The sequence below is a fragment of the Balaenoptera physalus genome, assembly GCF_965194825.1.
Source record: "Balaenoptera physalus genome assembly, chromosome: 14".
NCBI lineage: Eukaryota > Metazoa > Chordata > Mammalia > Artiodactyla > Balaenopteridae > Balaenoptera > Balaenoptera physalus.
Window position 1 is genome coordinate 48,006,992 of NC_138893.1, and position 24,528 is coordinate 48,031,519.

At 48.2% G+C, this 24,528-nt stretch overlaps 1 protein-coding gene and 1 long non-coding RNA gene across 7 annotated transcripts in view; one reads left to right on the forward strand and one right to left on the reverse strand.

Annotated features, from left to right (window-relative positions):
- Positions 1–24,528, forward strand: part of SH3PXD2A (SH3 and PX domains 2A) — a 240,859-nt gene that overhangs the window by 19,109 nt on the left and 197,222 nt on the right. The window lies entirely within an intron of this gene.
- LOC309643074 lies at positions 6,179–15,422 on the reverse strand. The gene is made up of 2 exons (XR_014253536.1): positions 9,642–15,422; positions 6,179–7,008 (listed from the first exon to the last, which is right to left on the reverse strand). It is a non-coding gene; the product is annotated as an uncharacterized lncRNA (long non-coding RNA).

A 24,528-nucleotide genomic window follows, 5' to 3' on the forward strand; every position in this document is an offset into this window, starting at 1 on the left:
ATTTTATATAAATGGAACCATCAACTACGTGGTCTTTTGTGACTGGCTTTCTTTCACTAATATAACGTTTTCAAAGTTCATCCACCATCAGCCCTTTTGATGGCTTATAGCGTGAGCTTGATTCATTCCCTGTGCTGGCCCAGGAGCCCTGGGCACAAACCCTCACCGTGACTTTGGCAGGGCTGGCCTGCGGTCCTGAGTGCAGGTTCCACTGGAGCATTTCCTCTCTCTGCCCTTTGGAGCGTGTGGATTTTTCTCTCCTACTCTACTGTTTTGAAACTGGTCGAGGCTGGATCTTGTAGGAAATGTTGAATGCGCCTGCAGTTTATTCCCATTACTTCCTCTGGCCTGGTCAGCAACTTGGGGGCAGGGTGGAAACTGTGCAAAGTCTTTACTCATCTGTTCCCCGGGGACTCTCTTTCCGGGAGGGGATGGGGAGAGAGACAACAAAGCGTCTTTATTTGTTTTTAGTGTTGACTAACTTCCCAGCCCCCTTACCAAGTTCTGGTGAAAGTTGCTGGGCTCCTGGTCAGGCTCTCTTCCCTCGAGACACAGGGTCATGGGACTTCTCTCTTGGGGGCAGCTGATGGGGAAGTCGCCAAGTGTTTTGGAGTTCTCTGTGTGTGGAGTCAGACTGCATTTGTTTCTCCTCTAGCTAGAGCTGGTCCAGTGCAAAACTGGGAATCCGTTAGGAGGCAAGTAACAAAATCCCATCTAAAACTATCTTAAACCATACGGAAATTTATCATCTTACTTTGAAGTAAGATGTAGATAGAAAGTAGAAGTAGATAGAAAAAAATTATAATTAAAAAAACCATCCTATTAATGAACATTTAGATTGTTTTCAACTTTTTTATTTTTGCCATTATGAACAGTGCTGCCCTATATATATCTCTATATATCTATATATCTATATCTATATATATATATGGGCTACTATTTTTGTAGGATAAATTATCAAAGCGACACTGATAGGTAAGAGTGTCTGGGGTTTATGTTAGGTAGGTCAGTCCACATTTAATCCATTTTCCTATTCCGTCTGTGTCTAAATCCATACAATGAGAACTGATACTTCCAATGAAGACCCTTGTGGATCCCTGATGTTTGTGGAATCAATTTAGGAACACTGTATTATCTTGCATCCCCCTCCTTCCCAATCTATGGCTGGGCATCAGGCTAAAGTAATGTTTAAAAGCAAAAGACACAACGTAAAGGACTTTTTGGTCAACAAGAGTATTTCATATATTCTATACCCTTGAGTATACTACTTAGCAGTTTTGTTCAAGAGATTATGTGATTCCCCGTTGGAATGCACAGGGTGAAATGTCTTAACAATGCCAAGTGTTGGTTAGACTATGAGGAAGTGGGGAACCTCATATGCTGCTGATGGAAGCACAGTCCTACCATGTGCCTGAGAAGGAAGAGAACTGGAATATTCTGTGAACTATGGCTACCACTTGGAATAATACAAATGCCCAGGAGAAAAAGATGGATAAATAAATACGGTATATTCATATGATGGAATTCTGTGCAGTTAATGTGAATAAGATTTATAAGTTTCAACCTGGAATGATCCCCAAAACAACATTGAGTGAAAAAGGCAAGCAATAGAATATTATCTATAATACCATTTATGTAATTATTATTTATCTAAATTTCATACTGTTTCTATAAATTAAAAATTATTCACAAAAAGTGTATTATATATATTTACATATGTTTGTGGAAAAAGTATAAAAACACAGACCAGAAGGATACACACAAAAAAATTCAGGACACTGGCTGCTTCTGGATGGGGAGAGAGAAATGGGCCTGGGAGGAGAATAAGGGATTTAAACTTTATCCATAATGTTTCTGTTTCTCTTATTTAAAAAATGATAGAATTTTAGTATTTATTTATTTTGAATGGTGTGTGGAAGGATTTGTTATATGTTACATATAGTCTTCATTTGTTCATTCATTCATTCAGCAAAGATTTGTTAAATGCCTACTACATGCCAGGCATTGTTCTAGGTTTGAGACTATATTAGTACACAAAAACAGACAAAAATCCTTGTCCTGGGGAGTTTATATTCCAGTGAAATGTATTGATAAAAAAAACAGGACTTCCCTGGTGGTCCAGTGGTTAAGACTTCACCTTCCAATGAAGGGGATGCGAGTTTGATCCTTGGTTGGGGAGCTGAGATCCCACATGCCTCTCTGCCAGAAAACCAAAACATAAAACAGAAGCAATATTGTAACAAATTCAATAAAGACTTTAAAAATGGTCCACATTAAAAAAAAAATCTTAAAACAAAATTTCAAAGTAAAAAATGATGATATAATTCCCAAATTAAAAAGTAAGTTAGTAAAAATTTAAAAAATTTTAATGTTTAAATGTTTGCATTCCTTCTTTATATGTTTATTTAATGATTTTGCAAATTTAGAGTAAAGCAATCATTCATATCAATAAAAATTCTTTTTATATTTATTGAGATATATAAAAAGGAGGCTCAGGATGAGGTGCCTTGGTTCATTGGTACAGAAGTTGGGTCTAAATCTGAATTTAAAAAGGCAAGAAAGACAGGGGCATCTTAACATAGGTTTGATTCCAGCACAGAATTTGACTGAGTGACTCTTGAAAGAGCAAAAGTAACAATTAGATGTAAATTAGCCCAGAGCCCACCACACTGGGTGAGCCCCACCTGGGAGTAGAGCTTATCTGTTCAGTGCCTTGGGTGGGGTTTATCATGTATTAGGAAGAGCAGAGCATCGATCATGAAATGAATGCTTTACGGAGATACAATAGCAGATGTGCACATGAGTGCCTGTGCATGTGTGTGTACCCATGAGCACATGTATATGTCTAGTGGACTGTTTACTCTGTGCCCCGCACTGTTGAGGGCTTTCTGAGTGTTATCTCATTTAATCCTCACAACCCTGTGAGGTAGGTGCGTTAACTCATCCCCATCTTACCAAAGAGGAAAGAGACTTAGCCAGGGTGGCAGAGCCAGTGATTGGTGCACTGGGAATCAGAGTCAGGCACCTTGGCCTCTGTAGCTTGTGCTCTTAATTTTAGGTCACTAGAAGGGGAACGAGAGAAAGACAGGTCCTCCCCGGGAGAGGCAGCAGTAGAGCAGCCGACAGATGATGGGGAGCCATGAGTAGACCAGAAGTGGGAACTTGGGGTGTGAAGAGAAACTGGGGTCTGGGGTTGGAACATCACGCTTGGGAGTTCAGACTTCCCTGCAAGCAGAAGAAGCCCCTGGAGGTGTTGCTTGACACGACCCAGTGTGTGTTTAAAGATGTAACCGCGCACGTGGTGTGAAGGATTGATTGGACTCCAGAGACCGGAGGAGCTGGAAGACCAGTTGGGAGGGGACGGCAGTGTGGTGTAGCCTCATCCGATGTGCGGGTCAGGCTCTCAAGCCAACAAGGAGGGTCAAAATTACCTTTGAACATCCGTTAAATTGCCCATCCAATTCAGTGTCGAGGGCACTTTGTACGCAATTTTGTGCAGCGTCAGAACCACTGAACTAGAGTAAAAGAAACAAAAGGCAAATCAATAGCCCTCGTTGGGCGTCCAGACCAGTCACCTGTAACATAAGGGCGGTGGGAGGTGGTTGCAGGCTGCCTGCAAGGCTGACTCCATTCTGCTTTAAGATTAAGCCTCTATAACCTACAGCCTCTTTAGGGGATTTGTAGTCAGGAAGATGGACCCAGAGAGTGAAGGTAGCACCAGAGGGCTGTGATTCCACCTCAGCTGCTGGCTTCGTGGTCTTTCTCTGTCCTGGTTTTCCTTACTTTTCACCATTCCTCTTATCTCCTGGGATAATCCCTTTCCACTTCCTAAACAAAGGTGTTTCCCTAGATTCTGTCCAGTTACTAAGCCTTGTGCTTCCATTTTCTTCTCTCCATACTCTTTGGTTCTGGACCTTCTTTTCCACTTAATCTATGACCTCTGGGCAGATCTGTGTCCGCAGGAGGACCTTCTCCTGTCCCCAGCCAGCCAGCACCTACTCACCTGTCCTCCGCCACCCACCTTATCCTACTCCCTGACTGCCCAGTATTTAAATTAATGGCACCACCATTTTTCCAGTCCCCAGAGTCAAAATCTGGGAGTGACATTTGACTTCTCCTCCCCTGACATCCATCTGGATTCTGTGATCTGCTGATGAATGGTTCCCAGATCTGCCTGGGAAGCTGGTGAAGAATTTCTTCCTTCGGGATCACCTGCTACAAGCCCGGAGGCTGATTCGGTATTCAGGTAGCCTGGCACAAGGGCAGGACCCAAAGTTCATGTCTTTTTCAAAGCTCCACAGGAGCATCTGATGACGAGCCACGTGCTGGAACTACTGCCCTGGGTCTGCTTCTGCCCTGTCTCATCGATTCATTAGCCTTTCACTTCCATCTTGCACTCCTCTCTCTATCACCCTAATTCTAGGCCACATGGCAGCTTAGATGGGCTTCTGCAGGTCACTGCAGCCAGCCTAGACCAGAGCGGTCACCTTGCGGTCACCCAGCATCTCTCTCTGCACCCTTGCCCCAAAGCCATGTTCATTGCCTGGAACTTGCCCCCTCCCCTGCTGAAATCCTTTAAGGCTCATCTCAGATGTGTCTTCTAAAGGGCCTTCCAGGTCCACCTGAGACAGATGGGCTTCCTCCACTCCTAGCTTGTAATAATTACTGGTTTACATATTTCTTTCCTCTGCAGGATTAATTGAACAAGCATATGTGAAGCACTGACCCAGACACTTAGGATGAGGAGGGACAGATAGGGGCCCATCCTTAAGCTCCAGGCTCCTTACCAGATGCTAAACTCCTTAGGACCAGGGCTCTGGTGGACCTCGAGCGTGCACTCCGTCAATATTTGTTGATGCTGCTCTGTATCGTGCATTTCCCTCCCAAAAGAGTAGGTCACATGCTGGTTTTTCTACCCTCAGCTGCAGCAAGTTAAGTTAATCATATTTTTTCAGTTCATTGTACATTATCACACTGCAAAGGCCTCCTCCTGCTTTATTTTTATTTTTCCCCTTCAATCCTAATCTTCACTCCTATCCCTTTTCCCCTTATGCATCCCCTCTAACCTGTTTAACATAAACCCATGTATCCTCAGAAAATAGGTTGTGCTGTTTGTGAGCGTGGTTCGTAATCTACCTAAATGGTATTGTGCTATAGGTTTGGTTTGGTGATTTCCCTTTTTACTCAATACCGTGTTTATAAGATCTATTTACGTTGTCGTATGCAGCCACTTTATTGCTTCTGACTGCTGCATGGTGTTCCATGCTCGCAGCCACCACAGTTTACTTATTTGCTGCCCACTGTTAATGGGCCCTGAGGTTGCCTCCAACACTTTCTCCTGCAAACATTGTTGCAGAAAAACGTCCCTGTAGGCTGCAGCCCTTACAGTCTGCAGCGATTTCCCCAGTACGTACACCCAGGGGTGGGATCACTAGGGCACAGGGCTTATACAGACTGAGTTTAAGTAAATACTACCCTATTGCTTTTCAGAAGAGCTGTACAATTTATAAGCCTACGAGCAGTGAACCACGGTTCTCATCTCCCTACACTGTCACCAACACTTGGTGTTATCCAGAAGAGTAGGTCATTTTCCTCTCTCCTTTCCAGAGAGGGCCTTCTTAGGCTGTTGGCATTTCTTCCCATGGACCAATCCAACCAAGATTGGAAGACGTAGTGAGTTTTAATGTCTTCATATCATTCCTTCCTGGCCCTGCTCCCTTGCCTGTAATGAAAGTTCTTTTTGTAATTCCCCACCCAGTTCTCACTAATGGGACCAGAAACCTAAAACCTTTCTCCATTATCTTAAAAACTCAGCCAGCTTTTCAAAGCTAAACCTCCTTTGTTTTTCAAGTTAATCTGAAATAAGCCCTTCTTATCTTGTTTTCCCCCTTTGCTCAGTGCCTCCGAGCCTCACCGGCCATTCTTGTGAATGCCCCAGAAATGTCCTCTGAAAGGTACTGCTTCACCTGTGTGTGCCCATGGTTGGAGGTGGGCTGCAGACCCTCCCCGGATGTTGCTCTCTTCACAGAAGCCAGGTTTGGGATTTAACTCTGTTTAAATGCCTGCAGCCTTGTTTGCAAACGGAAATGAGTTGGGCTTATTTGCTGGGGATAATTATAGGGAAAAGACTCCTACCTAATACTATACAACTTCTTGGCCTGAACGTTTCAATGGATAATTAATCATAACCGTTCTTTGACATCTTATCTTTTTTTTTTTTTTTTTTTTGGCCACGCTGCGCGGCTTGTGAGATCTTAGTTCCCCGACCTGGGATGGAACCCGGGCCCTCAGCAGTGAGAGTGCTGGGTCTTAACCACTGGACCTCCAGGGAATTCCCTGTTCTGTGACATCTTAGGTCGCTGGGGTGGGCTATTACTGAAGTCTTAAACCTCGCCTGGTTCCAGCAGAGCATAAATGTGGCTTTAGGTCCTATGTTAGATACGCGTTATATGCTTGCCTGATTTCTCCAAGTACACCGTGAGGGTGGTGATCAGGGTCTTCCTTACCCTTCTACCTAGAGCCTGCCCCCCACTGCCCCTCCCCACCTCTGCCTTTTTCCCCGCTTTGCACTTAGCAGGCGCTCAGTAAATACTTGTTGGGTGGTTGACACAGGATTACATGTTAATCCATCTTTTTTGTTTTTGAAGAATCTTTTTATTTATGTATGTATGTATTTATTTATTTATTTTTGGCTGCATTGGGTCTTCGTTGCTGCGTGCGGGCTTTCTCTAGTTGCAGCGAGCCGGGGCTGCTCTTCGTTGCGGTGCACGGGCTTCTCACTGCGGTGGCTTCCCTTGTTGCGGAGCACGGGCTCTAGGCCCGTGGGCTTCAGTAGTCATGGCACGCGGGCTCAGTAGTTGTGGCTCACGGGCTTCGTTGCTCCGCGGCTTGTGGGATCTTCCCGGACCAGGGCTCAAACCCGTGTCCCCTGCATTGGCAGGCGAATTCTTAACCACTGCGCCACCAGGGAACTCCCTAATCCATCATTTTCAAAGTCTAGAACCAGACCTATTTAAAAAAACAGAATCCTTCCTTTAAAAAGTGGCATTACCTTCTTACCCTCACACATGTTCATTTTAGTCTCATTTATTGCTCTTTGGAGTGGGGGGTCTTGGAGAAGCGACTCTGAGAGCCTCTTAAACTTAAAAGAGACATAATAAATTACACTCTTTAGAGAAGCTTGGATAGCTGCTTGTGTCCCAGAAGTGGGATGGGAGCACAACATTCTAGATGGTTCCTCTGCTCACACCCCCCCGCCCCTCCCCCCCGCCTACAGGGCTTACCTCCCAGAGCAGTGTGTGGTACCCTACAGATCGCCATTAAATAAACAGTCCCTTGAAAACACAACGTAAAAAAAAGTGCTGTCTATGTATTGCATCAGGAGAGCTAACTATTATGGAAAAGGCCAAATATTTCCACTGTGTTAAGAAAATAAGAACCCGGCAGAGTGGAACGTCCCAGTCAGTGGGCAAAAGATGTGGAGACTTCAAAAGGAAGAACTGTCAAGACAGCATGAACGGCAACGGGCGACTGCCCTCTTGAGAAAAGAAAGCGTGCTAGGGTGTGTGTGTGTGTGTTTCCATATGCAGTGGCAGAAGTTGCGACAGTGCCCTTCACCTGGGAAATAAATTAACGAATGCACCAGTGTCTGTATCACGGCTCACCCAAGCAGTGGGCCAACTGTGACTCGGCCTGGGGGTGAGGTTAGGAGGAGGGGGGCAGAAGTGCAGAACAGAAACAGTCTTTGTTCTCACAAGACCCAAAAGGCAGATTTGCAGGAAGAGACTCCTCATCGTGGGTCTGAAATGAAGATGGACACTCGAAGATAGTGCTGATGGCTCTAGCAGAGGCCCTGCCCTGGGGCTCTCAGCCAGGGAGGGCCCCCGACTCTGAAGTGGAATATCTGAGTGATGAGATTCCTGCTAGCTTCTCCAGCCCACCTCCCTTCGCCAGCTTGCGCTTGTGGAGCTGGGGGAACGCCGTAAGGCCAGGCGGCCTGACTTTAATTGGAAAGAGACCAGGAATCATCTTGCTTTTATTAAAAAGTTAGGCTGGGTTATCTCAGGGCCGCCCCCAGGGTTGGGCGATCCTTCAAAGCTGACCAAGTTCTGAGCTGCTGGCCTGCCTACTTTAATGAGCTGGGGGAAGCTCATTTGAGGAGTGGCAATAAAGTCGCTCGCTGGACTTGCGACATGAGAATGTTGTTCTTAAACCTGAGAATGTCGTCCCTGAATCATCAGGAAGAACTCCCAGGTGTGGAGAATGGACTCTTGTTCCTTAGGCTGATTTGGGACCTGGCACTCTCACTAGCTTCCTGGCTCCCTCTCCTGAGCACAAGCCTCCCCTCCCCGGCCAGGTGTGGCCACCTAGATGAACCTGTCCGCCTAGATGAGGATACATCAGCTCAGCGGGCCCCTCCCTTACTCGAAACGGAGAACCATAACAACATCTTGTTACAAAGACTTCCCTCCCTCCCTCCCTCCCCAAAGATGCCAGTGCCTGTGCCACCATGCTGGGCCCTGCCCGGCTGATGATCACTATCTCCGGCCCTTGTTGAATTCTATGCCAAGGACTGTGTAAAACTCAGTACACATAGGCCCTCCTATAAGCCTCACACCAGCCCTCTACAAAGGCAGAACTATTACCATCCACTCTTGTTACCCCCATTTTACAGATGAGGAAACAGAGGCTCCAGCAGGCATAGGACTATTTGCCCGTGGTCACGCGGACAGTACGTGGCAAGGCTGAAATTTACACCAAGGCCCATGCTTTTCAACACTGCCCTCTCTCTCTGAGGACTGTGCAGAGGTGGCCAGGACACAGCCTTGCCCTCAAAAAACCTTACGGTTTAGGTGGAAAGAGAACACTTCCTCCTGTGGAAAGATAATTAGCTACCAAAAACTCCAGGGGAGTTCTAGGGAGAGGCTGCAAGGAATTCAAGGTGCATACAGCGTGCCAGGCTTTGTGCTATGGGCCTTGTGTCCATGACCTCTTTAATTTTCACAGCAACCCAGTGAGGTTCACTTTACAAACACAGGACCAAGGCTCAGAGAAGTTTTGTTACTTGCCCAACAACACACAGCTCGGGTAGTGGATCTGGGCTCAAACTCACATGTTAATATTTTATAATAACTATAAACAGAGTATAACCGTAAAAAATTCTGAATCACCATTGTACACCTGTAACTTATATAATACTGTACAGCAACTATACTTCAATTAAAAAACCCTCACATGTTGAACTCCAAAGCACATTCTCTTTGCCTGATACCGTGGTAGAGACTCAGTTTTAGTAGGGTTGTCAGGGAGGGAGGGCCTGGGAGGGAAGGGGGAGGTGGGGAGGGAGATGGGAGGGGGTGAACACTCCAGGCTTCGGAAGCAGAAGAGAAGGAGGGCCCGGGAACAGCAGGAGTTCCACCAGCCCCTCCTGAGAGCGAGCCAGCGTCCCAGTCTTCATCACTGCCCCAAAGCCACGGCCCCCGGGTCACAGCTAATGACACGTAGTGACCGCTGAGGGCCAAGTTTCCTTGGTTCCATGGAGGCGACGTCCCCTACCCATCCCTCCTCCACCTCGAGCTCCCAGGGTGGTTCATTAGTGTGGTCACCACAATGGGTGTGGACCTGTCAGGATAACAGATTACCTGAGGGACATCCTTGTTTGGAAGGAAATGGATTCATCCCTTGATCACTGTCCGTGCTCTCTGCTTCTCCTCCCATCCTGCCCAAATGGAAACACACCTTTCCTTGGCTCCCAGCCCCCTCCAGGCAGCATCTTCTAGTTCCCTAAGGTGGGCCATGCAGAGCCCTTGCACTGGTTCAGCCATGCTGGCCTTGAGAAAAGCAGGCCTGTGTCTCTTTTCTCATCTGACCTTTCATTCATCAACAAGCATTTATTAGATGCCAGCTGTGTGCCAGGCACCATGTCAGATGCTGCAGATTCCTGGTTGAATCAAAATGATTACAAGTCAGAAGAGGAGGGAGCTTACAGACTGGCTGGGATGACCAACTTTCACCAGTCTTGTGCGTGGATGTGCAGCGACGGACTGAGATCAGGGAAGGAACAGGACACTCTGAAGCAGGAACAGGAGGCCTCTCTGTAAATCTGGAAGGAAGGAGAAGGGTGTTCCGAGCGGAGGGTGAAGGCTCAGTGGTGGGAGGGAGGGAGGTGTTTCAGGATCCTCACGACAACCCTGTGAAGGCAGTTCCCTGTTACCGTTGTGATACCCATTTTATAGGTAGTTAGGTGAGGCCCAGGAATGCCATTTTCTCCTAACCTAAGGCTGGACCTGGGTTGCTGCCAGGTTCTAAATTGTGCCTGGGGCACCAGAAGGAATTGGGCTCACTAAGAAGAAAATCCCAGCATTGGGAGACAGTTCCACCCAAATCATGGGCTCCTGTTTCCCAAGACCGGCCATGTTCCCAGTAGGTCTGAAGCTCTCTGATCACAGGAAGGAGTTGGAGAGCACACTGAGGGCCTGGGATGGGGGGGTTCTGGGCTCAGTCCAGAGGAAGGACAGAACCAAGTGGAGCCTTCTTTAGGGAAACCTGAGAGACAGCATCACACAGTGGAAAGAGGAGAAGTTTTAGAGTTCAACAGACATGGCCGGGCATCTGGGTTTCCATCTGTGTGGCCTTAGGTGAGTCATGTGACCTCTTAGAGCCCTTGCTTGCAAAATGGGAGTGACGATGCCACTGACAGGCCTTCGTGCCTGAAGTGCTCAGCCGGGAGTCCGGCACGTGGTGAGCATTGTGCACATGCAGGTGTCTTTATCAGCTGGAGTTCATGAAATGCTGGATGTGCACGAGAGGTCAGTTTGTGATTTATTTAATTTACAAGAGGACTTCTTGTTTTATGTACAAACTTGCTGACGAATCTTTTGTATAGGGAGTTCCTCTTATGGTTTGAAAAATAAAAGAATTTGTTATATACAACTGTGATTTATCCGGGAGCCCCCCTGTTCTCAGCTTCATGCAGAACTGAGCTAAGCGTTGACCTGAAGGAGGGTCTCTAGGGATGTGCCACAGGGCTCTGTTCTCTGTCTCTGACCAAAAATGTTTGACGATGACTTCAATGGGATTTTGAGGTCATCCTGCTCACATTCACAGGTGACACAGGGAGGAAGGAGAAAGAGTGTGTTAGGCAATAAGCCAGCTTCCAAAAATGCCTTGAAGAAGATTGGGATTGCCTAGGCATAAATGTAATGTGTTTTTATTCAAGAGACCAGTGGCCCAAGCATTGGCAGCAGCAGGTTTGGTTTTCGTGGAAGCGGGAGTGTGAGGTGTCAGGGTTTGGGTCTCTTGGGAGGTCAGCAGATGTCAGCAGTATGACTCTCCAACCCTGGGTATGCGTTCACAGAATTCACAGTTCTTAGGCTGTGCTCAGAAAGTCAGGGTTTAGAAGGTTTAGAGGAGGGAGGTGGTAAGAATCTGCTTCTGTTCTGCCCTGTCAGTCTGTCTGCACCTGGGAGGCCCAGTGCGCGCTGTTTGAGGGCAGAGTACTCGGAGGACAGCGTGGTGGAGGAACATGCAAGACTGGTCATGGCAGCGACAAGAGGAAGTGGGGAGGTTAGCCCGCAGCAGAGGAGACGCCTGGAGAGGGGTCGTGCGAAATGCCCTGCTTCAGGAGAGGAGTTTGGTCTGTGCTCTGTGGCCTCAAGGGCGGAACTAGTGGGTATGGATAGCAGTTAGCAGGAAGGAGATTCAGCTCAGTGTAAGGAAGAACGTCCTGATGGTCAGATGCCCAGAGATTGCACGGACTGCCTTGCGTGCAGCCGCCCCGTCGCCGCTGGACCTATGCAAGCACAGGGCAGGGCTCAGTGACCTTTCAGGTCCCCTTCTGGTCCTGAGAGTCCGACTCTCTGATTGGTTGACCCTGGCCCTTTCCAGGTGTGGTCAGAACTCAGGGAACATGGCTCTTGCTCCCTCGGTCCCTCTGTTGAGACTCCCATTTGTGTCCGTGAAAGTGATGGTGTCAGGGCCTCAGGGCCTGGGGCTGCAGACAGGGTGGGCGGTCGTCCCCCACACTAGCAGCCTGTTCTCAGCCTCGCTGAATGTTCGCTTGAGACCCAGAACCTCCTCCAAAACCTGAGCACTTCTGGGCCCAAGGTCACAGAGCCCATGGTGACCAAGCCGGACACTAACCCCAGCCTCCGACTCCAGGTCCCCTTCCCCTCGCACTTGACCCAGCCTATGCACTGGCAGCCTCCCCCAGCCATGGAAAAGCCCAGAGAACAGAGAATGTTAGAAGCTGGGCGGGGGACACCAGCAGTCATATCCCAACTCTGCCCTTTTTCTTGTCTTCCCATTTCAAACACAAGGAAACTGAGGCCCACGGGGGGTGAAATGAGTTGGCCAAAGCCACTGACAGAACTAAACTCCACCCCTGCCCTCTCTGCCCTCGGCACCCGCTGGATGTCTCCTCTGTCTCTGCAGGGTACCACAGAAGGAGGCGGGTGTCTGGTCCTTGAGGGTCAATGGGAGAGGGCCATAGTAGGCACATTCCACAAGGCTTCAGGCTTTCAAAATAGCCTGGCAGGCCTGTGAGCTTCCTCCTAGGGGCCAGGGAGTGGCCACCAGCTGGCAGGGGACAGCCTGGGGTAGCAGTCCCATGTAGAGGGTGGTGGTGTGGTACTGAGATGCCTTTTCTCATCAGCAAGGAGTAAGGCCTTGGCAAGCTGACTGGCCTGACTTGGCTGTCCCAGCCCAAGCCTGACCCCTGCCAGCTGGCCCTCCTTCCCTCAGCTCAGCTGCTTCTTCAGGCTCCTCCCTGCCTCCCATCCCCAAACTCCATCAACTTTCTAAGAGTCCGTGAGGTGTAGTGTAAGGTCTGAGGCTGTCACAAGGTGGGAAAGAACACAGGGGTTGGAATCCAAGCATAGTACATGCTGGCTGTGTGACCTTGGACAAGTCACTTACCCTCTCGGAACCTTAGCATCTTCTTCTGTAAGATGGGGACACTACTCGTGCCCATCCCCAGGGTTGGTGTATGGGTCCCCTGAGCTTGTGTATGTATGGCTGCCTCCAGCATAGAGCCTGCTTGGAACTTGCTAGTGTGGCTCCTGTCCCTTCCTTGGGTGCCATGAAAGTTGCAGTGCTGTGTGACTTGGCTGACCGGGACCAGGCTTTCAGTTCACTGGAAGGGAAGTGGTTAAAGCCAGACCAATAAAGGCAGAGTAAGGAATGACACCGTCTTAGACAAAGCCAGCACTGCCTTAAAGAGTATTTATGCAAAAGGATTGATTCTTCCATAGCTTTCTCTTACTTCCTTCATGGCATAACCTCCCTGTGGGCAAAACTAGAAGACCTTGCTCTTGGGATAGTTGCAAACTATTTAATTCTGAGGATGTCCTGGAACAATTTGACGGATATTGCCCAAAACATCCTTGAACATAAAACTTGACACACTTCTGTGAGTTTATCCCCAGGATAAATTTCTAGCAGGGGAATTGGTGGGTCAAAGAATTTGCATTTCTCATTTTGATATATACTGGCAAATGGCCCTCCTAAAAGAATTCACATCCCTCCTACAGTGTGTGAGACATGTCTGTTTCCTCATACCTTCATCAGCACTGGGACCTACCAAACTTGAATGTTTTGCCAGTCAGCTAAAGAAAAAGAGCTCTGATTTCTTTCTTAATTATGCATGAGTTTGAGTGTCTTCCCATGGATGGATTGGTCACTTGTATTTCTTCTTTGGTAAATGCCTTTTTACATTCTTGGCCCATTAAACATTTTTCTGTTGGGTGGTTCAACTCATTAGTTTGGATTTAGAGGGTTGTTCTCTAGGCAGGTGGGTGGGGAGTCTCCAAGGGGGCTTGGTGGTGTTTAGATCACTTTCCTCTGGGGCTGTGAGTTGGAAGTGAGCTTCTTTGCTGCCTACACCCAAGGGGCTGCTCTGGGTTTGCTCTGAGCTTCCTGGGGTTCTCACTGTTAACAGGCATGAAAGTGCTGTTCCCCTCTTCATCCCAATGCCAGGCAGTACATCAGGGCAGAACTTGTGATTGGGCAGCTGTGGGGGGGCGGGGCTTGATGTTGGACAAACAGCTTCTGGGATTAGGGGAGTAGAGGGCAAGGCGGGATGCCAAGGAAGAACCTATGTGTGTGTGCGCGTGTGTGCGCAGCTGTGAGAGTGTGTGTGTGTGTGTGTGTGTGTGTGTGTGTGTGTGTGTGTGTGTGTGCCTGCGTGCAGCTGTGAGAGAGCCCCAGGATTTCTGTGGGGGCTTGGGCTGCTAGGGGTTATATCTGTGTAGGAAGCATCCTATTAGAGAGTGTATTCCAAATAACAAATTTACTAAAGTTGCTTTTGTGCACAGTATGTAAAACACCCAGAAAAGGTCAGTTTTCTATTTCCCAGGATAAGTAGCTATCAAAATAAATAAGAAAGATGAAGTCAGTAATAATATAACAATTATTGGAAGTCCAATAATTTTGGACTTCCCTGGTGGCGCAGTGGTTAAGAATCCGCCTGTCAATGCAGGGCACACGGGTTCGAGCCCTGGTCCGGGAAGATCCCACGTGCTGTGGAGCAACTAAGCCCGTGCGCCACAACTACTGAGACTGTGTGCTAGAGCCCGCGAGCCGCAACTACTGAGCCTGAGTGCCACCACTACTGAAGCCCGCGTGCCCTAGAGCCCGTGCTCTGCAACAAGAGAAGCCACCACAGTGAGAAGCCCGCGCACCGCAACAAAGAGTAGCCCCCGCTCGCCACAACTAGAGAAAGCCTGCCCACAGCAACGAAGACCCAATGCAGCCAAAAATAAATAAATAAATTTATTTATTTAGAAAAAATAATAATAATATAACAATAACAGATTTACCACTTGTATTTGGAGCTGGCCACTGGCAGTTGTGCAGGTGGGACTGAGCCTTCTCTGGCACTGCCACTGGAGGAAGCCAGGAAATAAAAGAGCGACCATACGCTGGGTGTTTGCTGAGGGCCAGGCACGTGCTAAGCACTTTGCATACATTTTAGTCATCACTCAAACTGTCCAAGGCCTGTCCTCTTATTACCCTCAGTTTACAGGCAAGGAAATGGAGGCTCAGAGAAATGAGATAATTTGTCCACCAAATTTTCTTACACCACACAAGAGGCAAAGCTAGGATTTAGTACTGGAAGCTGTTAGACCCCACCCATTGGACTTGCCTGTCTTTTCTTGCCAGCCTGACCCCCCCCCCCTTGGTTAAAGCTGGAGGGAGATTCCACGTAGAGGCTGGAAGAGGACAAGCCCGCAGTGTTCTGGCCGAGCGTCCCAGCACCCCCGGCCCCCCTCTGCAGCCCAGCTGGCATCTCAGAAGACAGGGCTGGGAGGGGTGGGCCCTTATTTGGGGCTTTGGTGTGCAGCCTGGGAGGGCTGGAATCTATAGCTCACGCCTTTCCCTGCATGGGCCTGGGTGTGAGCTAGGGTGTGTGGGGGGGGGGCCTGCTCTCCGGGGGTGGGCTCTGGCCAAGTGAAACAGGCTGAGGTCACAGGGAGGGGGCAGCCCTCCCGGAGGGAATGCCTGGATGACGTGACTTTGGGGGCGCTGGGGGAGGAGGCCGGCTGTGTGTTTCTCGTCTCACCTCCATGCCTCGGCCAGATGGGAATCGGTGCGGGAAGCCGAGCCAGATGCAGCCTCTGGCAGTCTCCCCTGGCCGCGTGCGCGGCTCTTCTCCAGCCGGCTTGGCAGGCCTCTCCACCTCCTCCCCGAGGGGCCCAGCCAGCAAATGACGTCCTGCAGTCGGCTGTGGCAGAGCAGGGGTCTCCTCTGGCCACGCAGCTTGCAGAGGCAGGGAGAAGCGGGTCAGGGGCCCAAAAGACGTGACCTGGTACCCCCTTCCCTCATCCCAAATGGCTCTGTCTTCTGAGCCAAGTTTTGGGGAGGGAGGGGAGGTTTATAAGGTTTGCTGTCAGATCTGGAGCCTGGGAGCTAAGAGAACATAAAACAAAGCCTCTGACTTCGACTGCTTGGTCCCTCTCCTTTTGCAAAGCTGCTTATGCTTTCTCTGCATTGACAGTCTCTAGGTGTCAGTCATACTTTGCACTGTCCACCAGTGAGCAGCAAAGCACCCCGTGCCCTGCCAGGGCCTGGGTCTACCCGCTCCCAACTCTGAGCTCTGTCCCAGTCATTCCATGTTATCCTGACTGTGGGCCATCTGGGATCCTAGAAGCTTTGGGGCGGGATTTCTCAGTCTCCAAGTGTCCCTTCCCAGACCCCATTTCCCTGCCCTGGTTCTTATCACCAGCCTGCTGGTGCCTGCCCCTGGCTCAGGGACCCCTCTGTTCTCCTGGGCTCCTCCATCCTCATCTCTTCCTCCCTCGCTCCTTAGATCTCCCCACACCTGTCCTTCCGTCCTTCTCCAATCCCCAAACCATTCCAAGTTTCTCACCCAAAAAACACTTCAGCTTGCCCTCTGTTTCTCTGCCTTCCTCCCTTACAATGCTCTCCCGCCCCCATCTTTCCCTCCAGCCTCAGAGCCGGGGACTCTTCACTCATCTCCTGCCATCACTGCCTTGGACTTCAGGCTGCAGCCACCCCCGCTGCTCCTGGTTCTCTACCCAGCTCAGGCCATGGTACACCACCCCTCCCAGCTTTTGTCTGTGCCCTTTCTTCTGCTTAAGATTCCCTTCCGCCACCACTGCCCTTGCCCTCACCTCTTTGCTCAGCTTACCTTCTTCATCTTTCACCCTTCACCCCACCTTCAGGATCACCTCCTCCAGGAAGCTGTCTTGGCTTGTTGCTTCTCCTCTGCGTTCCCCCAGGGTCATGTACATTTCTCAGTCTAGCCTCCATAGCAAATTAGCCATTAGTGCCGCTCTTTCTCACAGTCCGGGAGCTTTCTGGGGTCAGGACGATATTTTATTTGACTTTGGGTTGCCAGTGTCTAGTGAGGAGCTTAGCACACAGTAAGCACTTGATACTTCCTTACAGGACTGAACAGAATTTTATCAGACAGAAATGACGTCTTTATTGAGGATCTACCACATGCCCAATATCCTCAGGTATTATAGGGAAAACAAGAGAAGTCAGGATAAAACACTTGCTTTCAAGGAGTTTGTGACCCAGTTGAGGGCAGATCTGGGAACAGGTTCGGGGAATGGCCACATATGAAATTGGCAATCTGGGTCTCTGGTGCTGAAGTGGACGCTGTATCTACGGGGTGCCCTTAAGAGTTTTGGAAAAGGGGGAGAAGACTGTGGGCAGAGAGGCTATGAGGCCTGGAGGGGGGCGAGGGCTGGGTGGGATCAGATGAAAGGAGGCTGGGCCAAACCCCCGGGTCAGGACCATGAGCAAACGGAGAAACATGTTTCTAGAGAAGGTGAGCAGATTCACCTAGTTCTGCGATTACTCTCTGTGGGCGCTTCCAACGTCGGAGTTTAAGTGCAGTTTTAAGCGCAGTTTCCTTATTCTGGAAGCCAAACGGGAGCTGATGGCGTTCCCAGTTTTGCTGCTTGACTGGGAAAGTTTTACTGCACGCCAGGCTCTGCTGGGGCCAGCGAACTCTCCAGGCAAAGAGAGGAGGATGTTTCCGGCTTTGGGTCTTTCTAGTCGTCATTGGAAGAGAACTCGGTCTCTTCTTGCTGAGTCTGGGAAACCAGGTGCATTTTAAGCTAGGCTTTCTCCTTAATCAGCCAGGTACACCTACTATGTGCCAGTGTTGGTGATCTGCACCATGGGGGTCACAGAGGCCCAGGATTCGTTTCCTCCAAGACTAATGGATGTGACATGACCCCTACCTACACAAGCCTGCTGTGTACCAGATGAAGGGGCAGAGGGGGCACCAGGGCTGAGGCAGTCCAGGGAGGCTTCTAGGAGATGGTGGGTCTTGATTGAACCTTGGAGAAATTAGACAGGCTGGAAGCTTAGAGAGATGGAGCCTTTTCTGGCAAGATCTTCTTAACTGAGAGTGACATCTTTTCCCTTCTAATATTTTAAAAACTGCTTTATTGAGATATAATTCGCATACCATACAATTTACCCATTTAAAGCATACAATTCAGTGGTTTTTAGTATATTCCCAGAATATGGGTAACCATCACCACAGTCAACTTCAGAACATTTTCACCATCCCCCAAAAGTAACCCCATTAGCAGTTGCTCCCCATTTCCCCCAGTGTTGCCACCCTCAGCCCTCAGCAACCACTAATCTAGTTCTGTCTCTATAGATTTGTCTGTTCTGGGAATTTCGTATAAATGGAATCATATAATATGTGGTCTTTTGTGTCTGGCTTCTTTCACTTAGCGTGATGTTTTCAAGGTTCATCCATGTTGTAGCATATATTGGTACTTTATTCCTTTTTATTATTGAATAATATTTCATCATATGGCTGTGATACATCATTTTGTTTATCCATTCATTAGTTGCAGAACATTTGGGTTGTTTCGACTTTTGGGTTATTATGTAATATATATATAATATTTTGTAATACAATGCTGCTATGAACATTCACATAGAAGTTTTGGTGTGGACATGAGTTTTCATTTCTCTTGGGTAGATACTTTGGAATGCAATTGCTGGGTCATATGGTAACTCTATGTTTAACCATTTGAGGAACTGCCAGACTGTTTTCCAAAGCAGCTGCACTATTTTACATTTCCACCAGCAATGTATGGAGGTTTTAATTTCTCTACATCCTTGCCAACACTTACTATTATCTGTCTGTTTGATTATAGCCATCCTAATGGATGTGAAATGGTACTTTGTTATAGTTTTGATTTGCATTTCTCTGATGGCTAATGCTGTTGAGCATCTCTTCTTGTGCTTATTGGCCATTTGTATATCTTCTCTGGAGAAAAGTCTACTTGGATCCTTTGCCCATTTTTAAGTTGTGTTATTTGTCTTTTAGAGTTAAAAGAGTTCTTTATATATTCTAGATACAAGTCCCTTATCATATACATGGATTGCAAATATTTTCTCCCATTCTGTAGACTGTCTTTTCACTTTCTTGCTGGTGTCTTTTGAAGCACAAAAGTATTTAATCTTGATGAAGTCCAATTTATCTATTTCTTTTTTTTTGATTGCTATAATTTTAGTGTCATATCTTAGAAACCGTTGACTAGTCCAAGGTCATAAAGATTTGCAACTTTGTTTTCTTCTAAGGCTTTTATAGTTTTATCACTCACATTGAGGTATTTGATCCATTTTGGGTTAATTTTTGTATATGATGTGAGGTAGGGCTCCTTTCCAATTTTGGGCTGAGTCAAACTGAGATCCCACCCACCTCCCCAGCTGGTGAGTAGTACTTTGCTCTTTGCATTTAGATCTCAGCTCAAACATTTTCTCCGGAGAGAAGCCTTCCCTGACCATCTGTCTGAATTAGCCACCTCCCCTGCAGTTAGTTTTGGTCACTGCATTCCATTTTATTGGACCATCAGAAACAATCATGTGTGTGTCTGATGCTCCATGAAGACAGACTGTCTGGCTCACTGCTGGTGTGTCCAGCACCTAGTGCAGAGCCTGACACTCAGCTGGTGCTCAGGACGATTTTTTGTGAGTGGAAGACTTTTTGGTAAAGGAGCTGTATTCCCAGTGGATTTTGCTAACTTTCTAAGTGTTTCTGGCCTCCTGGAGTTGGAAGTTAGAGGGCTGAGTGGAAAGGGGTTTCCCAGCAATATCACAGCAGACAGGTGGTCACTCATCTCCTGCCCTGATGGTCCCATTGCTTCACAAGACAGCCCCTTCCATCCTTGGGCAGCTCTGGTTGACAAGTTCTTCCTGACTTTGGGCAAGACCTGCTTTTCCATCATTTACACTCACTGTCCCCCACCTTCCTTTGGGTACAACTGGAGCTGACCCTCCCGTACTGATAGTCCTTTAAATATTTGAAACCAGCTGTTGTGTGTCCCTTAAATGCCTTCTCTGGGTTCGGCACCTCTAATTCTTTCCGCTCTTCCTCCTGGAGGTGAAAAGGGCTGGACTCTGACCCCTGAGTCACTGAAATAGGCCCCATGGAGGTGGGGACAGCCACAGGCTGCCGAAGAAAGTGAAGGCACAGCCACAGCTCACAACAAATGAACCCCCGTCTCCTTGTTTTCTTTTCCCCATTTGAGCTGGTGAATTCCAAAACTGGAGGCAGAATTTTGAGAAAAAGCACTGAATACAAACTCCCTAACCGGACCTCTTGAAGGCAGAGCTGACTCTTACTAGCACAGATTACACTATAATACTGCTTTCTACTTAAAGAGTATTTTTTTCAGCTAGTCCAGTGGTATTTTTGGTATTGGTCCACCTTGAGTGGTTCTCAACCTGTAACAACCTGTAGACTTACCTGGGAGCTCTGAAAACTACCAATGTCCACCCCAACTTCCTGGATTCTAATTTAAATGGCATACAGTAGGGTTGGCAGGCAGTATTTTTTATATATATAAATTTATTTATCTATTTTTGGCTGCATTTGGTCTTCATTGCTGCTTGCAGGCTTTCTCTCTAGTTCTGTGAGCAGGGGCTACTCTTCATTGCGGTGCGCGGGCTCTAGGTACACGGGCTTCAGTAGTTGTGGCTCGCGGGCTCTAGAGCGCAGGCTCAGTAGTTGCGGCACGCGGGCTTAGTTGCTTCGTGGCATGTGGGATCTTCCCGGACCAGGGCTTGAACCTCTGTCCCTTGCAGTGACAGGCAGATTCTTAACCACTGCACCACCAAGGAAGTCCCAGCTGGCAGTATTTTTAAAGCACTCCAGGTGATGGTATATGTAGACAGAGTTGCAGACTTTGGCTTCAAGAGCTCAACATTGAACTTGAAATCCCCTACAGCTACCCAAGAATGAGCACATATTGGATGTTGGCAGAATATCTAGGAGCTGGCACTAGCCAGAGGACAGGCTAAGAGAACACAATTGTTTTGTAAGATGGAAATCTTATTTTAAATTTTGAAAGCCAGGGCTCCCCTGGTGGCTCAGTGGTTAAGCCAATGCAGGGGACACAGGTTCAAGCCCTGGTCTGGGAAGATCCTACATGCCGTGGAGCAACTAAGCCCATGCGCCACAACTACTGAGCCTGTGCTCTAGAGCCCGCGAGCCACAACTACTGAGCCCGTGTGCCACAACTACTGAAGCCCGCATGCCTAGAGCCCGTTCTCCACAGCAAGAGAAGCCACCACAATGAGCAGCTCGCGCACCACAACGAAGAGTAGCCCCCACTCGCTGCAACTAGAGAAAGCCCGCGCGCGGCAACGAAGACCCAACGCAGCCAAAATTAAATAAATAAAATAGATACAACGTTAAAGAAATAAAAAATGTTTAAAAAAATAAATTCTGAAAGCCAGACGTAGTCAAAAGAAATAAAATAATAGAGAAATGTATAAAGTGAAACTATTCGCTTTCTCCTTAACCCAAGTAACCACGATTATCAGTTTGTTACATTTTTCCAGATATGTAAAATGTACACGTATGTGCTCATGCACAAACCCCCATACACACCTCCCCCGAAATCTAATTGTATTGTATACATACTGTTTTGTAATCTATTTTTTTCTTTTCTCGATATACTGTGAATATTTTCCCTTAATGACACAGAAAGAGCCCCCTTATCTTTAACAGGTGTATGAATCATAATTTATTTGACCATTTTTTAAATCGATAGACAGTCAACATTCCTTATTTTTTGCTGTTCCAAACAGCACTGCATGAACATCTTTATGTATATAAACACACACACACACACACACACACATAGACACACACATACACACACACACATAGACACACGCATCCACACACTTGTGTGGATAAATTCTTAGAGGTAAAATTGCTGAGTCAAAGGGAATGCTGGTTTGGGGCAGATATTGCCAAAATGCTCTCCAAAAAGATTGTTGCAGTCTACCCCATGCAACAGAATTCCTAGTGACGGCAATTGTCCTTGTGTCGAAAGTCGAGCTTTGCTGAGCACGGCAGAGAGGAAGGTGTGAGTGTGTCAGATGGCGGGGAGGAAGAGGTGGGGTCACTTCCCCTGCAGGCTGTGTGCGAAGGAGGCCGCCGGCCTCTGGCCTTGCCTGCCTGCTGTGTTTCCCAGGAAGAGGAAACCAAGCTGTGTGTGTTAACCTTTGCCTTGCTCCCCAGGGTGTGACGGGGGAACGGGGCATGGTCACAGGATGTGTGTGTCCAGGTCAGCAGGCCTGGGTCAGTCATTGATTTGGGAGTGTGTGGGGCTAGAATCCTTCTTTCCAACCCTTTCCTAGATCCGCTGGGCTGCGTCCACGCCCCGCTGGGAGCCCAGGAGCGTGATCCTTTCTGTGGTTCGGGAGAGCGTACGTTTGCTTAAGGTTTCCAGGACTCTAGCTCCTGAATGTCAAGATGCATCTAGAGTTTTTCTCAGTGTCCACAGTAGGGAGAGCCTCCTTCCTCTAGCCTGGACACCCCGCCACCCTCTCTGGGCTCCCGGGCATTACCCAAGACATCCCTGCCCACCGATTGCTGGGCCTCTCCATTGGAGCACCTGCTGATTCAAGGTGGTCAGACACATTTTCTCTGATAAGCTGGCTCGGGAACAGAGGGAGGTGGCAGGGCTGGAGGGAGGGAGGTACAGAGGTTCAACCACATGCCCTCAGGTACTCTAGAGAGCGAGCAGTGGGGACCACACCCAGAGCCCTAGAAGCCACAATGCCTTCCTTTCTTGACTCTGGGCTCATTGGTGTCTCCAGAAACTTCTAGGGAAGAGGCTAAAACTCCAAGAGCGCAGAAGACTGTGCTAGGCACTTTGAAGGGGATGGTGGGGAAGAGAGGTGACGTTTATTGAGCAGCTACAGTGTCCCAGGCACCGTGGTTGTGCTTTGCTTGTGTTCTCATTAATCTTCACAGTGAAGCAGGTGTTACCACCCCCATTTTATAGATGGGGAGTGGAGGCTCAGAGAGAGTAACAGCTTTTCATGTAGTCAATCAGATTTTTTTTTTTTTTTTTTTGCCACACCATGAGGCATGCGGGATCTTAGTTCCCCCACCAGGAATCGAACCCATGCCCCCTGCAGTGGAAGGGCGGAGTCTTAACCACTGGACCGCCAAGGAAGTCCCTAGCCAATCAGATTGATTCTAAACTGTGCAAAATAGAGTGCTGGTCCCCTTAGAGGGCTCCTTACCCCCCTGCCTCAGGGTGGCCTCAGTACTGACTGATGGGTCACCTACACGTGGAGCAGCCAACTGACAGAGCAAATCCTTGTGGCAGGGGCTCTGCCTGGCTCCGGGCAGTCTGGTGTAGTTATCAAAGAGGACGAAGTGGTCAGACTACAACAGTCAATACTGCATTTGGACCTGAGCTCCATCACCTGCCATGGGACCTCAGGTAGATCAATTATTTCTTGAGGTCTCTTCATTTGTCAACTGGAGACAATAACAACACTTTCCTCACAGAATCAATGTAAAGATTAAGTGAGATCATCTGGATAAAGTGCTTAGCAAGGCCTGGAATGCAATAAGTGATCAATAAAGGGACGTGGCTATTATTTTTGTTCCTAATGAAACCACTAGTTCCTGCATTTAAGAAAAAGGTTTGTAAAAAACTGGCTCTTCCTGCTGTTTCTGTCCTAGTTCTGGTGACTATAAGGACAGAGCTTCGACAGCTGAATCTTTTTTAAGGTCCACATAGGGTTTGTAAATCCTGGGAGCTCCTACTTTGCACACTCATTTCCTGTCCAGGAAACATGAAAAAAAAAAGAAGAAAAAAAGCCTCCGACCCCGAGGGGCTTGCTACAGCCCGTCCGTCCTTTCAGCGGGGTGCTCCTGAGGTTGGCCATTGTTTTCCCAGCCCCGGGCAGCACAGTTATTTCTGCTCTTCTACTTTCCCAGGCCAGGCTTGTTATTAGTAGTGGGATGTGTGTGTGTGTGTGTGTGTGTGTGTGTTACCCTGCCCGTCTGTGTCCCTGTTTCTCACATCCTGCTCCCCTCCTACTCCTATTCCTAGTGTCATGATCCAAGTCTCAGGGCAAATGGAAAGAAGTCAGTTCACCCCCTCCCTCTTCCTGAGTATCTAAATAGCAAAGGTTCACTGGGCGCTTTCCATGTGCCAGGCCCTGTGCTGGGCGCCCCATGTGCTTCATCACATTTAACGGGAAGATCCCTTTATAAACCACACTTTGCAGCTAAGGAGACCCTGACTCAGAAAGGCTAAGACACATGCCCAAGCCCACACAGCAGAGAAATGTTGAAGCTAAAATTTAAATCCATCAAATGCTTTCAAAGCCGTCTTCCTCCTCCACGATGCCAGTGCTGCCTTTGGTCCTTTCTGAGCCTCACTTTTTGGCATCCCGTCACTCCATCTTATACTGTTTCCCTACTTGGTTTGTCAGTGTGAGTCTGGCTGCCGCAGCTGAGCTGTAAGGGCCTGGAGGTCAATGACTTTGCCTCATCTTTAGAGTGGCACAAAACCAGGCACCAGGCAAGCACTCACTCGACATTAGCTGGTTACTTCGTTCCTTCACTTACTTAGGGGACATTAAATGAATGCGTCTTAGGTGTAAAGTGTCTTGCTGGGCGTTAGGATGCCATAATCTGCCTTCAGGGAGCTTGTGTTCTAATGGGGAGATACAAGGTTAGATCACAAATCCTCACAACAGCCCCAAAGTGAA